At 44.2% G+C, this 20,583-nt stretch overlaps 9 non-coding genes across 9 annotated transcripts; all 9 read right to left on the minus strand.

Moving 5' to 3' along the window:
• Positions 1-799: 799 nt before the first annotated feature.
• trnai-aau (transfer RNA isoleucine (anticodon AAU)) lies at positions 800-873 on the minus strand. Its single transcript has one exon. It is a non-coding gene; the product is annotated as a tRNA-Ile (tRNA).
• A 2,205-nt stretch (positions 874-3,078) lies between these two features.
• Positions 3,079-3,152, minus strand: trnai-aau (transfer RNA isoleucine (anticodon AAU)). The gene has a single exon. It is a non-coding gene; the product is annotated as a tRNA-Ile (tRNA).
• A 2,188-nt stretch (positions 3,153-5,340) lies between these two features.
• trnai-aau (transfer RNA isoleucine (anticodon AAU)) lies at positions 5,341-5,414 on the minus strand. Its single transcript has one exon. It is a non-coding gene; the product is annotated as a tRNA-Ile (tRNA).
• Positions 5,415-7,617: 2,203 nt separating this feature from the next.
• On the minus strand, positions 7,618-7,691 carry trnai-aau (transfer RNA isoleucine (anticodon AAU)). The gene has a single exon. It is a non-coding gene; the product is annotated as a tRNA-Ile (tRNA).
• Positions 7,692-9,896: 2,205 nt separating this feature from the next.
• On the minus strand, positions 9,897-9,970 carry trnai-aau (transfer RNA isoleucine (anticodon AAU)). Its single transcript has one exon. It is a non-coding gene; the product is annotated as a tRNA-Ile (tRNA).
• Positions 9,971-12,174: 2,204 nt separating this feature from the next.
• On the minus strand, positions 12,175-12,248 carry trnai-aau (transfer RNA isoleucine (anticodon AAU)). Its single transcript has one exon. It is a non-coding gene; the product is annotated as a tRNA-Ile (tRNA).
• A 2,204-nt stretch (positions 12,249-14,452) lies between these two features.
• On the minus strand, positions 14,453-14,526 carry trnai-aau (transfer RNA isoleucine (anticodon AAU)). The gene has a single exon. It is a non-coding gene; the product is annotated as a tRNA-Ile (tRNA).
• Positions 14,527-16,730: 2,204 nt separating this feature from the next.
• Positions 16,731-16,804, minus strand: trnai-aau (transfer RNA isoleucine (anticodon AAU)). The gene has a single exon. It is a non-coding gene; the product is annotated as a tRNA-Ile (tRNA).
• A 2,204-nt stretch (positions 16,805-19,008) lies between these two features.
• Positions 19,009-19,082, minus strand: trnai-aau (transfer RNA isoleucine (anticodon AAU)). Its single transcript has one exon. It is a non-coding gene; the product is annotated as a tRNA-Ile (tRNA).
• Positions 19,083-20,583: the final 1,501 nt, after the last annotated feature.

Genomic DNA, 20,583 nt, shown 5'->3' on the forward strand with positions numbered 1-20,583 from the left:
GTGTCAATCAGCACTAGTTGAGCGAGATCTCCTCATTTACTGCTGACTTTGAAACGGAAGGCACAGAAGTGTGTGCTGTATCGCTACAACGAATGATGCGCTGCTGATGTTAGGGGCAGCAAGAATGCAGTGAGCTGTGAATTTGTTCAGGAACAGCCTTGCAGGTCAAACGGCCGAATATACAATGTTCCCTGACCGGAAATCGAACCCGGGCCGCAGCGGTGAAATCGCCGAAACCGAACCACTAAACCACCAGGGAAGCTGCTACACATTTGCTTGCCAACAAGCAGACCAACACAGTCTTTCCTGTTTGCTCCTTCCAAAGTCTCACCACTTTCGCGCCAGGTAAAACTGTTCGTAGCAAATGGCATTTTTTTGGAGAACACCAAAGATATGTCCGCGCATCCGCAGCATCACGTGCGGGTAGGCATCCACTGAAATCTATTTCATTCTGTCCTTTTCTCGGGATTTTTCACTCTCGGTGCCGGGTGAACATTTCATTTAGTGTTTTTGTCCTGAACTGCAGTCTTTTGCACATCTCCAGGCGACAGAACCGTTCTGGCTGTCTGTTCCTACTTTTGAGCATTTACGGGAACAGGCCTCCGGTTCATCGTTTATCAGCAAACCAAGAAACAGAAATAAACAGAAAGATGTGCCTCTCAACCCCGTCGGCAAGTAGCAATGACTGTTATTCCAAATAATTCCCAACCCTTGGGATTCTGTGTGGATTTGTTTCATTATAAAGATTTGATTTTCAACGTGACTAAAAACCGAATAAAAATTATGAAAAACACTGGAATGGCCCGTACGGGGATCGAACCCGCGACCTTGGCGTTATTAGCACCACGCTCTAACCAACTGAGCTAACCGGCCACAAGTTGTGTTAACATTGCGTGAAAGCTCACTCTGCGGGGATTGTGTTTCCAACTCACACTGGATGACAGATTTACTGCATAAACATTGAACGCATCACATCGCTTAAACATTGTTCACTGTTCATCTACAACACTGCGCAGAGTGTAAATAGAACGTAACAGAACGTAACAGCTTAATCTAAAAAAAATTCATGTTGGAAATTATTATCACGCAACCGCTGAACAGCCCACTGTCCCGATATAAAATCAGCCACTACCCTTAGAATGAAGGGAACGCGAAATAACCAAAAATTGCTGAAACACGGGATTGAGCCATGAACAATCTGGATCTTCAGTCAAACTTTTCCCAACTGAACTATTTCGGTCTGACAGTGAACGAAGCAAAGTTTTCTCACACCTTTTTGAAAGAAAACCTGACCCCGGAAGGAATTGCCCCACCCACTCTGTCCTCGTTTCGGGGCAATGGGTCCCAAACACATCTCAGAGCTCAGGTTGTGTCAATGTAAAGTATAATGATAACGAAAATCTTATTGCTCATGTTCCGTTATCAGTGCCCACGATCCAGGCAATGGTCTTGTACACGTTGCTAAGTTCAAAATGTGTATTTTTTCGCACTGGCAATGAATTAACTGATATCTGTGCTGTGATCAACTAGGTTACTTAGGGTGATGTCGTGCAAGAACGTAATGGAAGCCTAATTATAACGGTGATTGTTCTCACACTGCAGTTAAATGTTGGCAAATTTACAGTGTCAATCAGCAATTCAATTCCACATGTTGATTTAATGTTCTGCTGAAGTGTTCATAAAGAAACAAAGCTTGCACAACAGGCTCGATCTCACCGTCTTGAAGACACAGGGAAATATACTGGAGAGTTTATAACTGTTTGAGAACATAAAATGTCAGTAAAATATCCCGTTCTTTTCTCGACACTGATGGGCTCTGAAAGGGAGACCGGTCGAAGTCCCACATAGCCGCACTGACCCCGAGGCAAGGTGAAATTCTAACAGGTTCAGTCCATAGCAGTGCTATGCTGAAGAGAGATAAGTGTCGCGAATAAAGGAGAGACTTAACAATACTGATGTTGAATATCGGTTAGATCAATCACTCCATGAATTCACTGCTGGGAAATTCAGAGCTTGTAAATTGCCTGTGAACGCTAAACATAGACACACAGTGAGCCAATGTGCAATATAGGAGGGGCCCAGGCCAAATGAATGCTCGGGAGAAGTTATCAGTGGCCATGGCCCAGGCATTCACTGATTCCACTCTTGCAGACGTTGCTAAGTTTAAAATGCTGAATATTTCCACACTGGCAATGCATTGACAGATGGTAAGCTAGAGTGATGTGCCGCAAAAATGTACACGGAAGGCTAAAGTTAGCCATGATTGGCAACATTTACGGTGTCAATCAGCACTAGTTGAGCGAGATCTCCTCATTTACTGCTGACTTTGAAACGGAAGGCACAGAAGTGTGTTCTGTGTCGCTACAACGAATGATGCGCTGCTGATGGTTGGGGCAGCAAGAGTGCAGTGAGCTGTGAATTTGTTCAGGAACAGCCTTGCAGGTCAAACGGCCGAAAATACAATGTTCCCTGACCGTAAATCGAAACCGGGCCGCAGCGGTGAAATCGCCGAAACCTAACCACTAAACCACCAGGGAAGCTGCTACATATTTGCTTGCCAACAAGCAGACCAACACAGTCTTTCCTGCTTGCTCCTTCCAAAGTCTCACCACTTTCGCGCCAGGTAAAACTGTTCGTAGCAAATGGCATTTTTTGTGAAGAACACCAAAGATATGTCCGCGCATCCGCAGCATCACGTGCGGGTAGGCATCCACTGAAATCTATTTCATTCTGTCCTTTTCTCGGGATTTTTCACTCTCGGTGCCGGGTGAACATTTCATTTAGTGTTTTTGTCCTGAACTGCAGTCTTTTGCACATCTCCAGGCGACAGAACCGTTCTGGCTGTCTGTTCCTACTTTTGAGCATTTACGGGAACAGGCCTCCGGTTCATCGTTTATCAGCAAACCAAGAAACAGAAATAAACAGAAAGATGTGCCTCTCCACCCCGTCGGCAAGTAGCAATGACTGTTATTCCAAATAATTCCCAACCCTTGGGATTCTGTGTGGATTTGTTTCATTGTAAAGATTTGATTTTCAACGTGACTAAAAACCGAATAAAAATTATGAAAAACACTGGAATGGCCCGCACGGGGATCGAACCCGCGACCTTGGCGTTATTAGCACCACGCTCTAACCAACTGAGCTAACCCGCCACAAGTTGTGTTAACGTTGCGTGAAAGCTCACTCTGCGGGGATTGTGTTTCCAACTCACACTGGATGACAGATTTACTGCATAAACATTGAACGCATCACATTGCTTAAACATTGTTCACTGTTCATCTACAACACTGCGCAGAGTGTAAATAGAACGTAACAGAACGTAACAGCTTAATCTAAAAAAAATTCATGTTGAAAATTATTATCACGCAACCGCTGATATAAAATCAGCCACTACCCTTAGAATGAAGGGAACGCGAAATAACCAAAAATTGCTGAAACACGGGATTGAGCCATGAACAATCTGGATCTTCAGTCAAACTTTTCCCAACTGAACTATTTCGGTCTGACAGTGAACGAAGCAAAGTTTTCTCACACCTTTTTGAAAGAAAAACTGACCCCGGAAGGAATTGCCCCACCCACTCTGTCCTCGTTTCGGGGCAATGGGTCCCAAACACATCTCAGAGCTCAGGTTGTGTCAATGTAAAGTATAATGATACCGAAAATCTTAATGCTCATGTTCCGTTATCAGTGCCCACGATCCAGGCAATGGTCTTGTACACGTTGCTAAGTTCAAAATGTGTATTTTTTCGCACTGGCAATGAATTAACTGATATCTGTGCTGTGATCAACTAGGTTACTTAGGGTGATGTCGTGCAAGAACGTAATGGAAGCCTAATTATAACGGTGATTGTTCTCACACTGCAGTTAAATGTTGGCAAATTTACAGTGTCAATCAGCAATTCAATTCCACATGTTGATTTAATGTTCTGCTGAAGTGTTCATAAAGAAACAAAGCTTGCACAACAGGCTCGATCTCACCGTCTTGAAGACACAGGGAAATATACTGGAGAGTTTATAACTGTTTGAGAACATAAAATGTCAGTAAAATATCCCGTTCTTTTCTCGACACTGATGGGCTGTGAAAGGGAGACCGGTCGAAGTCCCACATAGCCGCACTGACCCCGAGGCAAGGTGAAATTCTAACAGGTTCAGTCCATAGCAGTGCTATGCTGAAGAGAGATAAGTGTCGCGAATAAAGGAGAGACTTAACAATACTGATGTTGAATATCGGTTAGATCAATCACTCCATGAATTCACTGCTGGGAAATTCAGAGTTTGTAAATTGCCTGTGAACGCAAAACATAGACACACAGTGAGCCAATGTGCAATATAGGAGGGGCCCAGGCCAAATGAATGCTCGGGATAAGTTATCAGTGGCCATGGCCCAGGCATTCACTGATTCCAGTCTTGCAGACGTTGCTAAGTTTAAAATGCTGAATATTTCCACACTGGCAATGCATTGACAGATGGTAAGCTAGAGTGATGTGCCGCAAAAATGTACACGGAAGGCTAAAGTTTGCCATGATTGGCAACATTTACGGTGTCAATCAGCACTAGTTGAGCGAGATCTCCTCATTTACTGCTGACTTTGAAACGGAAGGCACAGAAGTGTGTGCTGTATCGCTACAACGAATGATGCGCTGCTGATGTTAGGGGCAGCAAGAATGCAGTGAGCTGTGAATTTGTTCAGGAACAGCCTTGCAGGTCAAACGGCCGAATATACAATGTTCCCTGACCGGAAATCGAACCCCGGGCCGCAGCGGTGAAATCGCCGAAACCGAACCACTAAACCACCAGGGAAGCTGCTACACATTTGCTTGCCAACAAGCAGACCAACACAGTCTTTCCTGTTTGCTCCTTCCAAAGTCTCACCACTTTCGCGCCAGGTAAAACTGTTCGTAGCAAATGGCATTTTTTTGGAGAACACCAAAGATTTGTCCGCGCATCCGCAGCATCACGTGCGGGTAGGCATCCACTGAAATCTATTTCATTCTGTCCTTTTCTCGGGATTTTTCACTCTCGGTGCCGGGTGAACATTTCATTTAGTGTTTTTGTCCTGAACTGCAGTCTTTTGCACATCTCCAGGCGACAGAACCGTTCTGGCTGTCTGTTCCTACTTTTGAGCATTTACGGGAACAGGCCTCCGGTTCATCGTTTATCAGCAAACCAAGAAACAGAAATAAACAGAAAGATGTGCCTCTCAACCCCGTCGGCAAGTAGCAATGACTGTTATTCCAAATAATTCCCAACCCTTGGGATTCTGTGTGGATTTGTTTCATTATAAAGATTTGATTTTCAACGTGACTAAAAACCGAATAAAAATTATGATAAACACTGGAATGGCCCGTACGGGGATCGAACCCGCGACCTTGGCGTTATTAGCACCACGCTCTAACCAACTGAGCTAACCGGCCACAAGTTGTGTTAACATTGCGTGAAAGCTCACTCTGCGGGGATTGTGTTTCCAACTCACACTGGATGACAGATTTACTGCATAAACATTGAACGCATCACATCGCTTAAACATTGTTCACTGTTCATCTACAACACTGCGCAGAGTGTAAATAGAACGTAACAGAACGTAACAGCTTAATCTAAAAAAAATTCATGTTGGAAATTATTATCACGCAACCGCTGAACAGCCCACTGTCCCGATATAAAATCAGCCACTACCCTTAGAATGAAGGGACGCGAAATAACCAAAAATTGCTGAAACACGGGATTGAGCCATGAACAATCTGGATCTTCAGTCAAACTTTTCCCAACTGAACTATTTCGGTCTGACAGTGAACGAAGCAAAGTTTTCTCACACCTTTTTGAAAGAAAACCTGACCCCGGAAGGAATTGCCCCACCCACTCTGTCCTCGTTTCGGGGCAATGGGTCCCAAACACATCTCAGAGCTCAGGTTGTGTCAATGTAAAGTATAATGATAACGAAAATCTTAATGCTCATGTTCCGTTATCAGTGCCCACGATCCAGGCAATGGTCTTGTACACGTTGCTAAGTTCAAAATGTGTATTTTTTCGCACTGGCAATGAATTAACTGATATCTGTGCTGTGATCAACTAGGTTACTTAGGGTGATGTCGTGCAAGAACGTAATGGAAGCCTAATTATAACGGTGATTGTTCTCACACTGCAGTTAAATGTTGGCAAATTTACAGTGTCAATCAGCAATTCAATTCCACATGTTGATTTAATGTTCTGCTGAAGTGTTCATAAAGAAACAAAGCTTGCACAACAGGCTCGATCTCACCGTCTTGAAGACACAGGGAAATATACTGGAGAGTTTATAACTGTTTGAGAACATAAAATGTCAGTAAAATATCCCGTTCTTTTCTCGACACTGATGGGCTCTGAAAGGGAGACCGGTCGAAGTCCCACATAGCCGCACTGACCCCGAGGCAAGGTGAAATTCTAACAGGTTCAGTCCATAGCAGTGCTATGCTGAAGAGAGATAAGTGTCGCGAATAAAGGAGAGACTTAACAATACTGATGTTGAATATCGGTTAGATCAATCACTCCATGAATTCACTGCTGGGAAATTCAGAGCTTGTAAATTGCCTGTGAACGCTAAACATAGACACACAGTGAGCCAATGTGCAATATAGGAGGGGCCCAGGCCAAATGAATGCTCGGGAGAAGTTATCAGTGGCCATGGCCCAGGCATTCACTGATTCCAGTCTTGCAGACGTTGCTAAGTTTAAAATGCTGAATATTTCCACACTGGCAATGCATTGACAGATGGTAAGCTAGAGTGATGTGCCGCAAAAATGTACACGGAAGGCTAAAGTTAGCCATGATTGGCAACATTTACGGTGTCAATCAGCACTAGTTGAGCGAGATCTCCTCATTTACTGCTGACTTTGAAACGGAAGGCACAGAAGTGTGTTCTGTGTCGCTACAACGAATGATGCGCTGCTGATGGTTGGGGCAGCAAGAGTGCAGTGAGCTGTGAATTTGTTCAGGAACAGCCTTGCAGGTCAAACGGCCGAATATACAATGTTCCCTGACCGTAAATCGAAACCGGGCCGCAGCGGTGAAAGCGCCGAAACCTAACCACTAAACCACCAGGGAAGCTGCTACACATTTGCTTGCCAACAAGCAGACCAACACAATCTTTCCTGCTTGCTCCTTCCAAAGTCTCACCACTTTCGCGCCAGGTAAAACTGTTCGTAGCAAATGGCATTTTTTTGGAGAACACCAAAGATATGTCCGCGCATCCGCAGCATCACGTGCGGGTAGGCATCCACTGAAATCTATTTCATTCTGTCCTTTTCTCGGGATTTTTCACTCTCGGTGCCGGGTGAACATTTCATTTAGTGTTTTTGTCCTGAACTGCAGTCTTTTGCACATCTCCAGGCGACAGAACCGTTCTGGCTGTCTGTTCCTACTTTTGAGCATTTCCGGGAACAGGCCTCCGGTTCATCGTTTATCAGCAAACCAAGAAACAGAAATAAACAGAAAGATGTGCCTCTCCACCCCGTCGGCAAGTAGCAATGACTGTTATTCCAAATAATTCCCAACCCTTGGGATTCTGTGTGGATTTGTTTCATTGTAAAGATTTGATTTTCAACGTGACTAAAAACCGAATAAAAATTATGAAAAACACTGGAATGGCCCGTACGGGGATCGAACCCGCGACCTTGGCGTTATTAGCACCACGCTCTAACCAACTGAGCTAACCCGCCACAAGTTGTGTTAACGTTGCGTGAAAGCTCACTCTGCGGGGATTGTGTTTCCAACTCACACTGGATGACAGATTTACTGCATAAACATTGAACGCATCACATCGCTTAAACATTATTCACTGTTCATCTACAACACTGCGCAGAGTGTAAATAGAACGTAACAGAACGTAACAGCTTAATCTAAAAAAAATTCATGTTGAAAATTATTATCACGCAACCGCTGAACAGCCCACTGTCCCGATATAAAATCAGCCACTACCCTTAGAATGAAGGGAACGCGAAATAACCAAAAATTGCTGAAACACGGGATTGAGCCATGAACAATCTGGATCTTCAGTCAAACTTTTCCCAACTGAACTATTTCGGTCTGACAGTGAACCAAGCAAAGTTTTCTCACACCTTTTTGAAAGAAAAACTGACCCCGGAAGGAATTGCCCCACCCACTCTGTCCTCGTTTCGGGGCAATGGGTCCCAAACACATCTCAGAGCTCAGGTTGTGTCAATGTAAAGTATAATGATACCGAAAATCTTAATGCTCATGTTCCGTTATCAGTGCCCACGATCCAGGCAATGGTCTTGTACACGTTGCTAAGTTCAAAATGTGTATTTTTTCGCACTGGCAATGAATTAACTGATATCTGTGCTGTGATCAACTAGGTTACTTAGGGTGATGTCGTGCAAGAACGTAATGGAAGCCTAATTATAACGGTGATTGTTCTCACACTGCAGTTAAATGTTGGCAAATTTACAGTGTCAATCAGCAATTCAATTCCACATGTTGATTTAATGTTCTGCTGAAGTGTTCATAAAGAAACAAAGCTTGCACAACAGGCTCGATCTCACCGTCTTGAAGACACAGGGAAATATACTGGAGAGTTTATAACTGTTTGAGAACATAAAATGTCAGTAAAATATCCCGTTCTTTTCTCGACACTGATGGGCTGTGAAAGGGAGACCGGTCGAAGTCCCACATAGCCGCACTGACCCCGAGGCAAGGTGAAATTCTAACAGGTTCAGTCCATAGCAGTGCTATGCTGAAGAGAGATAAGTGTCGCGAAAACAGGAGAGACTTAACAATACTGATGTTGAATATCGGTTAGATCAATCACTCCATGAATTCACTGCTGGGAAATTCAGAGCTTGTAAATTGCCTGTGAACGCAAAACATAGACACACAGTGAGCCAATGTGCAATATAGGAGGGGCCCAGGCCAAATGAATGCTCGGGATAAGTTATCAGTGGCCATGGCCCAGGCATTCACTGATTCCAGTCTTGCAGACGTTGCTAAGTTTAAAATGCTGAATATTTCCACACTGGCAATGCATTGACAGATGGTAAGCTAGAGTGATGTGCCGCAAAAATGTACACGGAAGGCTAAAGTTTGCCATGATTGGCAACATTTACGGTGTCAATCAGCACTAGTTGAGCGAGATCTCCTCATTTACTGCTGACTTTGAAACGGAAGGCACAGAAGTGTGTGCTGTATCGCTACAACGAATGATGCGCTGCTGATGTTAGGGGCAGCAAGAATGCAGTGAGCTGTGAATTTGTTCAGGAACAGCCTTGCAGGTCAAACGGCCGAATATACAATGTTCCCTGACCGGAAATCGAACCCGGGCCGCAGCGGTGAAATCGCCGAAACCGAACCACTAAACCACCAGGGAAGCTGCTACACATTTGCTTGCCAACAAGCAGACCAACACAGTCTTTCCTGTTTGCTCCTTCCAAAGTCTCACCACTTTCGCGCCAGGTAAAACTGTTCGTAGCAAATGGCATTTTTTTGGAGAACACCAAAGATATGTCCGCGCATCCGCAGCATCACGTGCGGGTAGGCATCCACTGAAATCTATTTCATTCTGTCCTTTTCTCGGGATTTTTCACTCTCGGTGCCGGGTGAACATTTCATTTAGTGTTTTTGTCCTGAACTGCAGTCTTTTGCACATCTCCAGGCGACAGAACCGTTCTGGCTGTCTGTTCCTACTTTTGAGCATTTACGGGAACAGGCCTCCGGTTCATCGTTTTATCAGCAAACCAAGAAACAGAAATAAACAGAAAGATGTGCCTCTCAACCCCGTCGGCAAGTAGCAATGACTGTTATTCCAAATAATTCCCAACCCTTGGGATTCTGTGTGGATTTGTTTCATTATAAAGATTTGATTTTCAACGTGACTAAAAACCGAATAAAAATTATGAAAAACACTGGAATGGCCCGTACGGGGATCGAACCCGCGACCTTGGCGTTATTAGCACCACGCTCTAACCAACTGAGCTAACCGGCCACAAGTTGTGTTAACATTGCGTGAAAGCTCACTCTGCGGGGATTGTGTTTCCAACTCACACTGGATGACAGATTTACTGCATAAACATTGAACGCATCACATCGCTTAAACATTGTTCACTGTTCATCTACAACACTGCGCAGAGTGTAAATAGAACGTAACAGAACGTAACAGCTTAATCTAAAAAAAATTCATGTTGGAATTTATTATCACGCAACCGCTGAACAGCCCACTGTCCCGATATAAAATCAGCCACTACCCTTAGAATGAAGGGAACGCGAAATAACCAAAAATTGCTGAAACACGGGATTGAGCCATGAACAATCTGGATCTTCAGTCAAACTTTTCCCAACTGAACTATTTCGGTCTGACAGTGAACGAAGCAAAGTTTTCTCACACCTTTTTGAAAGAAAACCTGACCCCGGAAGGAATTGCCCCACCCACTCTGTCCTCGTTTCGGGGCAATGGGTCCCAAACACATCTCAGAGCTCAGGTTGTGTCAATGTAAAGTATAATGATAACGAAAATCTTAATGCTCATGTTCCGTTATCAGTGCCCACGATCCAGGCAATGGTCTTGTACACGTTGCTAAGTTCAAAATGTGTATTTTTTCGCACTGGCAATGAATTAACTGATATCTGTGCTGTGATCAACTAGGTTACTTAGGGTGATGTCGTGCAAGAACGTAATGGAAGCCTAATTATAACGGTGATTGTTCTCACACTGCAGTTAAATGTTGGCAAATTTACAGTGTCAATCAGCAATTCAATTCCACATGTTGATTTAATGTTCTGCTGAAGTGTTCATAAAGAAACAAAGCTTGCACAACAGGCTCGATCTCACCGTCTTGAAGACACAGGGAAATATACTGGAGAGTTTATAACTGTTTGAGAACATAAAATGTCAGTAAAATATCCCGTTCTTTTCTCGACACTGATGGGCTCTGAAAGGGAGACCGGTCGAAGTCCCACATAGCCGCACTGACCCCGAGGCAAGGTGAAATTCTAACAGGTTCAGTCCATAGCAGTGCTATGCTGAAGAGAGATAAGTGTCGCGAATAAAGGAGAGACTTAACAATACTGATGTTGAATATCGGTTAGATCAATCACTCCATGAATTCACTGCTGGGAAATTCAGAGCTTGTAAATTGCCTGTGAACGCTAAACATAGACACACAGTGAGCCAATGTGCAATATAGGAGAGGCCCAGGCCAAATGAATGCTCGGGAGAAGTTATCAGTGGCCATGGCCCAGGCATTCACTGATTCCACTCTTGCAGACGTTGCTAAGTTTAAAATGCTGAATATTTCCACACTGGCAATGCATTGACAGATGGTAAGCTAGAGTGATGTGCCGCAAAAATGTACACGGAAGGCTAAAGTTAGCCATGATTGGCAACATTTACGGTGTCAATCAGCACTAGTTGAGCGAGATCTCCTCATTTACTGCTGACTTTGAAACGGAAGGCACAGAAGTGTGTTCTGTGTCGCTACAACGAATGATGCGCTGCTGATGGTTGGGGCAGCAAGAGTGCAGTGAGCTGTGAATTTGTTCAGGAACAGCCTTGCAGGTCAAACGGCCGAAAATACAATGTTCCCTGACCGTAAATCGAAACCGGGCCGCAGCGCTGAAAGCGCCGAAACCTAACCACTAAACCACCAGGGAAGCTGCTACATATTTGCTTGCCAACAAGCAGACCAACACAGTCTTTCCTGCTTGCTCCTTCCAAAGTCTCACCACTTTCGCGCCAGGTAAAACTGTTCGTAGCAAATGGCATTTTTTTGGAGAACACCAAAGATATGTCCGCGCATCCGCAGCATCACGTGCGGGTAGGCATCCACTGAAATCTATTTCATTCTGTCCTTTTCTCGGGATTTTTCACTCTCGGTGCCGGGTGAACATTTCATTTAGTGTTTTTGTCCTGAACTGCAGTCTTTTGCACATCTCCAGGCGACAGAACCGTTCTGGCTGTCTGTTCCTACTTTTGAGCATTTACGGGAACAGGCCTCCGGTTCATCGTTTATCAGCAAACCAAGAAACAGAAATAAACAGAAAGATGTGCCTCTCCACCCCGTCGGCAAGTAGCAATGACTGTTATTCCAAATAATTCCCAACCCTTGGGATTCTGTGTGGATTTGTTTCATTGTAAAGATTTGATTTTCAACGTGACTAAAAACCGAATAAAAATTATGAAAAACACTGGAATGGCCCGTACGGGGATCGAACCCGCGACCTTGGCGTTATTAGCACCACGCTCTAACCAACTGAGCTAACCCGCCACAAGTTGTGTTAACGTTGCGTGAAAGCTCACTCTGCGGGGATTGTGTTTCCAACTCACACTGGATGACAGATTTACTGCATAAACATTGAACGCATCACATCGCTTAAACATTGTTCACTGTTCATCTACAACACTGCGCAGAGTGTAAATAGAACGTAACAGAACGTAACAGCTTAATCTAAAAAAAATTCATGTTGAAAATTATTATCACGCAACCGCTGAACAGCCCACTGTCCCGATATAAAATCAGCCACTACCCTTAGAATGAAGGGAACGCGAAATAACCAAAAATTGCTGAAACACGGGATTGAGCCATGAACAATCTGGATCTTCAGTCAAACTTTTCCCAACTGAACTATTTCGGTCTGACAGTGAACGAAGCAAAGTTTTCTCACACCTTTTTGAAAGAAAAACTGACCCCGGAAGGAATTGCCCCACCCACTCTGTCCTCGTTTCGGGGCAATGGGTCCCAAACACATCTCAGAGCTCAGGTTGTGTCAATGTAAAGTATAATGATAACGAAAATCTTAATGCTCATGTTCCGTTATCAGTGCCCACGATCCAGGCAATGGTCTTGTACACGTTGCTAAGTTCAAAATGTGTATTTTTTCGCACTGGCAATGAATTAACTGATATCTGTGCTGTGATCAACTAGGTTACTTAGGGTGATGTCGTGCAAGAACGTAATGGAAGCCTAATTATAACGGTGATTGTTCTCACACTGCAGTTAAATGTTGGCAAATTTACAGTGTCAATCGGCAATTCAATTCCACATGTTGATTTAATGTTCTGCTGAAGTGTTCATAAAGAAACAAAGCTTCCACAACAGGCTCGATCTCACCGTCTTGAAGACACAGGGAAATATACTGGAGAGTTTATAACTGTTTGAGAACATAAAATGTCAGTAAAATATCCCGTTCTTTTCTCGACACTGATGGGCTCTGAAAGGGAGACCGGTCGAAGTCCCACATAGCCGCACTGACCCCGAGGCAAGGTGAAATTCTAACAGGTTCAGTCCATAGCAGTGCTATGCTGAAGAGAGATAAGTGTCGCGAATAAAGGAGAGACTTAACAATACTGATGTTGAATATCGGTTAGATCAATCACTCCATGAATTCACTGCTGGGAAATTCAGAGCTTGTAAATTGCCTGTGAACGCTAAACATAGACACACAGTGAGCCAATGTGCAATATAGGAGGGGCCCAGGCCAAATGAATGCTCGGGAGAAGTTATCAGTGGCCATGGCCCAGGCATTCACTGATTCCACTCTTGCAGACGTTGCTAAGTTTAAAATGCTGAATATTTCCACACTGGCAATGCATTGACAGATGGTAAGCTAGAGTGATGTGCCGCAAAAATGTACACGGAAGGCTAAAGTTAGCCATGATTGGCAACATTTACGGTGTCAATCAGCACTAGTTGAGCGAGATCTCCTCATTTACTGCTGACTTTGAAACGGAAGGCACAGAAGTGTGTTCTGTGTCGCTACAACGAATGATGCGCTGCTGATGGTTGGGGCAGCAAGAGTGCAGTGAGCTGTGAATTTGTTCAGGAACAGCCTTGCAGGTCAAACGGCCGAAAATACAATGTTCCCTGACCGTAAATCGAAACCGGGCCGCAGCGCTGAAAGCGCCGAAACCTAACCACTAAACCACCAGGGAAGCTGCTACATATTTGCTTGCCAACAAGCCGACCAACACAGTCTTTCCTGCTTGCTCCTTCCAAAGTCTCACCACTTTCGCGCCAGGTAAAACTGTTCGTAGCAAATGGCATTTTTTTGGAGAACACCAAAGATATGTCCGCGCATCCGCAGCATCACGTGCGGGTAGGCATCCACTGAAATCTATTTCATTCTGTCCTTTTCTCGGGATTTTTCACTCTCGGTGCCGGGTGAACATTTCATTTAGTGTTTTTGTCCTGAACTGCAGTCTTTTGCACATCTCCAGGCGACAGAACCGTTCTGGCTGTCTGTTCCTACTTTTGAGCATTTACGGGAACAGGCCTCCGGTTCATCGTTTATCAGCAAACCAAGAAACAGAAATAAACAGAAAGATGTGCCTCTCCACCCCGTCGGCAAGTAGCAATGACTGTTATTCCAAATAATTCCCAACCCTTGGGATTCTGTGTGGATTTGTTTCATTGTAAAGATTTGATTTTCAACGTGACTAAAAACCGAATAAAAATTATGAAAAACACTGGAATGGCCCGTACGGGGATCGAACCCGCGACCTTGGCGTTATTAGCACCACGCTCTAACCAACTGAGCTAACCCGCCACAAGTTGTGTTAACGTTGCGTGAAAGCTCACTCTGCGGGGATTGTGTTTCCAACTCACACTGGATGACAGATTTACTGCATAAACATTGAACGCATCACATCGCTTAAACATTGTTCACTGTTCATCTACAACACTGCGCAGAGTGTAAATAGAACGTAACAGAACGTAACAGCTTAATCTAAAAAAAATTCATGTTGAAAATTATTATCACGCAACCGCTGAACAGCCCACTGTCCCGATATAAAATCAGCCACTACCCTTAGAATGAAGGGAACGCGAAATAACCAAAAATTGCTGAAACACGGGATTGAGCCATGAACAATCTGGATCTTCAGTCAAACTTTTCCCAACTGAACTATTTCGGTCTGACAGTGAACGAAGCAAAGTTTTCTCACACCTTTTTGAAAGAAAAACTGACCCCGGAAGGAATTGCCCCACCCACTCTGTCCTCGTTTCGGGGCAATGGGTCCCAAACACATCTCAGAGCTCAGGTTGTGTCAATGTAAAGTATAATGATACCGAAAATCTTAATGCTCATGTTCCGTTATCAGTGCCCACGATCCAGGCAATGGTCTTGTACACGTTGCTAAGTTCAAAATGTGTATTTTTTCGCACTGGCAATGAATTAACTGATATCTGTGCTGTGATCAACTAGGTTACTTAGGGTGATGTCGTGCAAGAACGTAATGGAAGCCTAATTATAACGGTGATTGTTCTCACACTGCAGTTAAATGTTGGCAAATTTACAGTGTCAATCAACAATTCAATTCCACATGTTGATTTAATGTTCTGCTGAAGTGTTCATAAAGAAACAAAGCTTGCACAACAGGCTCGATCTCACCGTCTTGAAGACACAGGGAAATATACTGGAGAGTTTATAACTGTTTGAGAACATAAAATGTCAGTAAAATATCCCGTTCTTTTCTCGACACTGATGGGCTCTGAAAGGGAGACCGGTCGAAGTCCCACATAGCCGCACTGACCCCGAGGCAAGGTGAAATTCTAACAGGTTCAGTCCATAGCAGTGCTATGCTGAAGAGAGATAAGTGTCGCGAATAAAGGAGAGACTTAACAATACTGATGTTGAATATCGGTTAGATCAATCACTCCATGAATTCACTGCTGGGAAATTCAGAGCTTGTAAATTGCCTGTGAACGCTAAACATAGACACACAGTGAGCCAATGTGCAATATAGGAGGGGCCCAGGCCAAATGAATGCTCGGGAGAAGTTATCAGTGGCCATGGCCCAGGCATTCACTGATTCCACTCTTGCAGACGTTGCTAAGTTTAAAATGCTGAATATTTCCACACTGGCAATGCATTGACAGATGGTAAGCTAGAGTGATGTGCCGCAAAAATGTACACGGAAGGCTAAAGTTAGCCATGATTGGCAACATTTACGGTGTCAATCAGCACTAGTTGAGCGAGATCTCCTCATTTACTGCTGACTTTGAAACGGAAGGCACAGAAGTGTGTGCTGTATCGCTACAACGAATGATGCGCTGCTGATGTTAGGGGCAGCAAGAATGCAGTGAGCTGTGAATTTGTTCAGGAACAGCCTTGCAGGTCAAACGGCCGAATATACAATGTTCCCTGACCGGAAATCGAACCCGGGCCGCAGCGGTGAAATCGCCGAAACCGAACCACTAAATCACCAGGGAAGCTGCTACACATTTGCTTGCCAACAAGCAGACCAACACAGTCTTTCCTGTTTGCTCCTTCCAAAGTCTCACCACTTTCGCGCCAGGTAAAACTGTTCGTAGCAAATGGCATTTTTTTGGAGAACACCAAAGATATGTCCGCGCATCCGCAGCATCACGTGCGGGTAGGCATCCACTGAAATCTATTTCATTCTGTCCTTTTCTCGGGATTTTTCACTCTCGGTGCCGGGTGAACATTTCATTTAGTGTTTTTGTCCTGAACTGCAGTCTTTTGCACATCTCCAGGCGACAGAACCGTTCTGGCTGTCTGTTCCTACTTTTGAGCATTTACGGGAACAGGCCTCCGGTTCATCGTTTTTCAGCAAACCAAGAAACAGAAATAAACAGAAAGATGTGCCTCTCAACCCCGTCGGCAAGTAGCAATGACTGTTATTCCAAATAATTCCCAACCCTTGGGATTCTGTGTGGATTTGTTTCATTATAAAGATTTGATTTTCAACGTGACTAAAAACCGAATAAAAATTATGAAAAACACTGGAATGGCCCGTACGGGGATCGAACCCGCGACCTTGGCGTTATTAGCACCACGCTCTAACCAACTGAGCTAACCGGCCACAAGTTGTGTTAACATTGCGTGAAAGCTCACTCTGCGGGGATTGTGTTTCCAACTCACACTGGATGACAGATTTACTGCATAAACATTGAACGCATCACATCGCTTAAACATTGTTCACTGTTCATCTACAACACTGCGCAGAGTGTAAATAGAACGTAACAGAACGTAACAGCTTAATCTAAAAAAAATTCATGTTGGAAATTATTATCACGCAACCGCTGAACAGCCCACTGTCCCGATATAAAATCAGCCACTACCCTTAGAATGAAGGGAACGCGAAATAACCAAAAATTGCTGAAACACGGGATTGAGCCATGAACAATCTGGATCTTCAGTCAAACTTTTCCCAACTGAACTATTTCGGTCTGACAGTGAACGAAGCAAAGTTTTCTCACACCTTTTTGAAAGAAAACCTGACCCCGGAAGGAATTGCCCCACCCACTCTGTCCTCGTTTCGGGGCAATGGGTCCCAAACACATCTCAGAGCTCAGGTTGTGTCAATGTAAAGTATAATGATAACGAAAATCTTAATGCTCATGTTCCGTTATCAGTGCCCACGATCCAGGCAATGGTCTTGTACGCGTTGCTAAGTTCAAAATGTGTATTTTTTCGCACTGGCAATGAATTAACTGATATCTGTGCTGTGATCAACTAGGTTACTTAGGGTGATGTCGTGCAAGAACGTAATGGAAGCCTAATTATAACGGTGATTGTTCTCACACTGCAGTTAAATATTGGCAAATTTACAGTGTCAATCAGCAATTCAATTCCACATGTTGATTTAATGTTCTGCTGAAGTGTTCATAAAGAAACAAAGCTTGCACAACAGGCTCGATCTCACCGTCTTGAAGACACAGGGAAATATACTGGAGAGTTTATAACTGTTTGAGAACATAAAATGTCAGTAAAATATCCCGTTCTTTTCTCGACACTGATGGGCTCTGAAAGGGAGACCGGTCGAAGTCCCACATAGCCGCACTGACCCCGAGGCAAGGTGAAATTCTAACAGGTTCAGTCCATAGCAGTGCTATGCTGAAGAGAGATAAGTGTCGCGAATAAAGGAGAGACTTAACAATACTGATGTTGAATATCGGTTAGATCAATCACTCCATGAATTCACTGCTGGGAAATTCAGAGCTTGTAAATTGCCTGTGAACGCTAAACATAGACACACAGTGAGCCACTGTGCAATATAGGAGGGGCCCAGGCCAAATGAATGCTCGGGAGAAGTTATCAGTGGCCATGGCCCAGGCATTCACTGATTCTTGTCTTGCAGACGTTGCTAAGTTTAAAATGCTGAATATTTCCACACTGGCAATGCATTGACAGATGGTAAGCTAGAGTGATGTGCCGCAAAAATGTACACGGAAGGCTAAAGTTAGCCATGATTGGCAACATTTACGGTGTCAATCAGCACTCGTTGAGCGAGATCTCCTCATTTACTGCTGACTTTGAAACGGAAGGCACAGAAGCGTTTGCTGTGTCGCTGCAACGAATGATGCGCTGCTGATGGTTGGGGCAGCAAGAGTGCAGTGAGCTGTGAATTTGTTCAGGAACAGCCGTGAAGGTCAAACGGCCGAAAATACAATGTTCCCTGACCGTAAATCGAACCCGGGCCGCAGCGGTGAAAGCGCCGAAACCTAACCACTAAACCACCAGGGAAGCTGCTACACATTTGCTTGCCAACAAGCAGACCAACACAGTCTTTCCTGCTTGCTCCTTCCAAAGTCTCACCACTTTCGCGCCAGGTAAAACTGTTCGTAGCAAATGGCATTTTTTTGGAGAACACCAAAGATATGTCCGCGCATCCGCAGCATCACGTGCGGGTAGGCATCCACTGAAATCTATTTCATTCTGTCCTTTTCTCGGGATTTTTCACTCTCGGTGCCGGGTGAACATTTCATTTAGTGTTTTTGTCCTGAACTGCAGTCTTTTGCACATCTCCAGGCGACAGAACCGTTCTGGCTGTCTGTTCCTACTTTTGAGCATTTACGGGAACAGGCCTCCGGTTCATCGTTTATCAGCAAACCAAGAAACAGAAATAAACAGAAAGATGTGCCTCTCAACCCCGTCGGCAAGTAGCAATGACTGTTATTCCAAATAATTCCCAACCCTTGGGATTCTGTGTGGATTTGTTTCATTATAAAGATTTGATTTTCAACGTGACTAAAAACCGAATAAAAATTATGAAAAACACTGGAATGGCCCGTACGGGGATCGAACCAGCGACCTTGGCGTTATTAGCACCACGCTCTAACCAACTGAGCTAACCGGCCACAAGTTGTGTTAACGTTGCGTGAAAGCTCACTCTGCGGGGATTGTGTTTCCAACTCACACTGGATGACAGATTTACTGCATAAACATTGAACGTATCACATCGCTTAAACATTGTTCACTGTTCATCTACAACACTGCGCAGAGTGTAAATAGAACGTAACAGAACGTAACAGCTTAATCTAAAAACAATTCATGTTGAAAATTATTATCACGCAACCGCTGAACAGCCCACTGTCCCGATATAAAATCAGCCACTACCCTTAGAATGAAGGGAACGCGAAATAACCAAAAATTGCTGAAACACGGGATTGAGCCATGAACCATCTGGATCTTCAGTCAAACGCCTTCCCAACTGAACTATTTCGGTCTGACAGTGAACGAAGCAAAGTTTTCTCACAACTTTTTGAAAGAAAACCTGACCCCGGAAGGAATTGCCCCTCCCACTCTGTCCTCGTTTCGGGGCAATGGGTCCCAAACACATCTCAGAGCTCAGGTTGTGTCAATGTAAAGTATAATGATAACGAAAATCTAAATGCTCATGTTCCGTTATCAGTGCCCACGATCCAGGCAATGGTCTTGCACACGTTGCTAAGTTCAAAATGTGTATTTTTTCGCACTGGCAATGAATTAACTGATATCTGTGCTGTGATCAACTAGGTTACTTAGGGTGATGTCGTGCAAGAACGTAATGGAAGCCTAATTATAACGGTGATTGTTCTCACACTGCTGTTAAATGTTGGCAAATTTACAGTGTCAATCAGCAATTCAATTCCACATGTTGATTTAATGTTCTGCTGAAGTGTTCATAAAGAAACAAAGCTTGCACAACAGGCTCGATCTCACCGTCTTGAAGACACAGGGAAATATACTGGAGAGTTTATAACTGTTTGAGAACATAAAATGTCAGTAAAATATCCCGTTCTTTTCTCGACACTGATGGGCTCTGAAAGGGAGACCGGTCGAAGTCCCACATAGCCGCACTGACCCCGAGGCAAGGTGAAATTCTAACAGGTTCAGTCCATAGCAGTGCTATGCTGAAGAGAGATAAGTGTCGCGAATAAAGGAGAGACTTAACAATACTGATGTTGAATATCGGTTAGATCAATCACTCCATGAATTCACTGCTGGGAAATTCAGAGCTTGTAAATTGCCTGTGAACGCTAAACATAGACACACTGTGAGCCAATGTGCAATATAGGAGGGGCCCAGGCCAAATGAATGCTCGGGATAAGTTATCAGTGGCCATGGCCCAGGCATTCACTGATTCCAGTCTTGCAGACGTTGCTAAGTTTAAAATGCTGAATAATTCCACACTGGCAATGCATTGACAGATGGTAAGCTAGAGTGATGTGCCGCAAAAATGTACACGGAAGGCTAAAGTTAGCCATGATTGGCAACATTTACGGTGTCAATCAGCACAAGTTGAGCGAGATCTCCTCATTTACGGCTGACTTTGAAACGGAATGCACAGAAGTGTGTGCTGTATCACTGCAACGAATG

Source organism: Pristiophorus japonicus, unplaced genomic scaffold (assembly GCF_044704955.1).
Source record: "Pristiophorus japonicus isolate sPriJap1 unplaced genomic scaffold, sPriJap1.hap1 HAP1_SCAFFOLD_30, whole genome shotgun sequence".
In the NCBI taxonomy this organism is placed as follows: Eukaryota; Metazoa; Chordata; class Chondrichthyes; family Pristiophoridae; genus Pristiophorus; species Pristiophorus japonicus.